We start from the raw sequence: 3128 nt of genomic DNA on the forward strand, positions 1-3128 counted from the left end.
TGCACGTGTACCCTAGAACTTAAAGTATAATAATAATAAAAAAAAGTGTTGCTGTAAAGGCAGCAAATAAATGAGATTGCAGCTGAGAGAAGACATGGGTGTAAGAGAAAGGTTTCAAAAATGAGATGTATCACAGAATGCTGATGAGGATTCTCCAGTAAAAAGAAATAATGATTCACGAGAAAGAGTAGAATTTGTATAGTGTTATCCTTAAAAGGACAGAGAAGTTGACACACAGTTCACAAGTGGAGGGGTAAGAGCAAGGACAGTTTATCCATAGTCACTAAAAAGAAGGCATAATATGTATGCATGATGCTGGTGGGGAAGGAGATGTGGGAAGCATTTAGACATTCTATTCTGATGGCCTAGATTTTCTTAGTGAAATAGAAAGCAAGGATATCAACTGAGAGGGAGGGTGGGAAGGAGGTGAGGCGATTTCAGTAAAGAGTAGGTGGGAAATGGTCTTCTTGGGGAGTGGGAAAATAGATGGAAAGGACATGTGGTGGGATTGTTGAACAGCACCAAAGATCAGCTTGAATTTGGACAGGCCAGGTTGATTATGTATTTTTGGTCCAGTTACATTCACATATTCAGCTGCTCAGTCAGGCACAGCTTAACAGTAGGCATTGAATTAGATTTAACCAGAATTTTGTTTTGCTAATTTAGTATGATAAAGGGAGATAGAGACAAGGAAGTTTATTGTGTTGTGTGCACAAGGAAGTGATTAGAATGATGGACCATGCCATGGACTTTAAGTTGGACATGGAGAAATGTGATGGCATGATTGAGGGAAGGGGAAAGTTGATAGAATAAATGAAGTGTAAGATTTATCTTAGTACTCAATTAGCTGAATGCTTGTGTCATCCTTGGATATTGAGAAAATGCTCCTAAACCCCATTCAGCAGCAGGCAAAATTTGAGTTAAATATGCATAGATGCATAGTGGAGTAGATTCATATCCTGTTTGCAGGTAATGTGGAGTTGTACAAAGTGGGACAAGTGTGAATAGCTGAGGGCTCTAGTCCTGGTTCTTCAGTACCTTGTTGCCTGTCTCTGAGCAAGTCATTTCTCTTTTGGGAGTCTCAGTTTATTCATTATTTGAAATGCAGAACATGATCTTTGGTTCATTTATATTAATTGCAGGGAGGAATCAAGTGAGATAATAAATGCAAAGGCATTTGGCAAAATGGAAAGTATTATAAAAGCTACTATTTCTTTGTCACAGTAGTAATGACGACAGCAATAATAATGAAACCATTATTGTGTGTTTTTTACATTTCAGAGATTGTTTTAATTACTTTAAATGTATCATCTCATAATTCTTATGAGAGCATATTCTCTGCTTGCTATTATTTATTTCCATTTACAAATACATAAACTGAAGGCTAGAAGGTTAAATAACTTTTTTAAGGTCAAAAAACTATTTCTGAGTATGTGTTTTATCCACAGACCTGTCTGTCTTCAAAACTGATGTCTTTTTGGTCAGCATTTTGTTTGTAAAAATTAAGATATCTGAATACATATCATTTATTGTACTTTTATATTTATTATCTCATATGATTTCCCCCCACCAGCTATTATAGATTTCACATGATCTAAAATTTGTCTATAGTCATCTATTTGAGGCCTGTCTAATCTAAATTCTGCCACTTCAGCCTTGTGTAATTATCCAAAGCTCCTTTGCTAGGCAGATAGGGTAGGGAGCTAAATATTATACTTTAATCACAGACTGAGCTGGTGGAAGCTGGTATTTAGTTTAATGAATCCTAATTTACCGTTTCTATGGCTTGCCCCACAGGACATTTATTTGAGTACATGGCAGGTCTTTGTAACCTCAGCGCTAAGAGACTATGGGCATTTTTTTCCTGTGTGATTCAGAGGGTTTTGAATTATCTCTTTAGCCTCCTGCCCTGTGAAGATTCAGAATTTGGCAAATCTTTTGAGGGAGAGACCAGCTGTGCGTTTAGCATCCTTCAAGACTCCAATTTTGTCATTACCGTCTGCCAAAAGTTCTGCCAAGGACCAAGTGTGGATTCTTATCTTTCAGCAGGTTCCAGATCTGCAAAAGGTTGTTGGAAGATATGGGTGTTAATTTACTACTCCCTCTGATGCTTTCATTTGTTACTTGTTCTTAGTCCTGTCAATCCTGTACCCCCAACCTTTGCCTCCTAATCACCTAGAGACTGTGGAAATAATTCTATTTTGCTTTAAGTTTTGGCTTAAGCTCTTTATCTTCCTCTTCAGTTTAGCTTTAGAGTTTAGCAAATATCTTGAAGGAGAAATAAATTGTCTATTTGAGGCCTGTCTAATCTAAATTTTTTCACTTCAGCTCTGTGTAGCTGTCAAAAGTCCACCAGCAGCAGCTCTCCACCTAGACTTAGCTCAAATTCTCAAATTCAGATCCATGTTCAGAATCAGGACATATTCTCAGAGACAGCTGTGGAGCTTCAGTTTACCTCCGAAAGACTGTCCTCATTCTGGAATTGTATTCCCTCTAGTCTTGCTTACTTCTACAGTTATTAGGTGTCTATAAATATATATATATAATTTTGAAATCCATCTTTTTTCTAATTGTTTTCAGTGGAAATATTGACCTGCCATGAACTATTCCATTTTACTCAGAAGTAGAAGTCAAATCCTGTAAGTTTTAATAAATAGTAAGTTTACTAAATAGTATTTTTACTGTTATTCAGTTTATAATATTTTCAATTTTCCTTGGATTATTTACAAGCATATTGCTTAACTTCTGAACAATGGGACTTTTCTAGTTACTTTTTCATTATTGTTTCCTAATGTGATTATATTATAGCGAAATAATTATTTTATGGTTTTGTTCATTTGAAATATGTAGATAATTGTATTATGGCCCAGCAAAATGGACAGTTCTCTATATGTTGTGTGGGTATTTGGAGAATATGTTTTCTATAGTTACTTGGTTTAATGTTCTTTTGCATATTCTTTGTCTTTGCTAACTTGTTTGTGTTTATTCCATCATGTACTGATAAAAGTGTGTTAAATTTTACCATGTTTCTGGGTTTTTCTTTTCTCCTTTTACTACTGTCAATATTTTCCTTAAATATTTTTTTTTTTTGACATTCTTTTTTTTTTTTAAATTATACTTTAAGTTCT

Source organism: Rhinopithecus bieti, unplaced genomic scaffold (assembly GCF_001698545.2).
Source record: "Rhinopithecus bieti isolate Rb0 unplaced genomic scaffold, ASM169854v2 scaffold_139, whole genome shotgun sequence".
Lineage (NCBI taxonomy): Eukaryota > Metazoa > Chordata > Mammalia > Primates > Cercopithecidae > Rhinopithecus > Rhinopithecus bieti.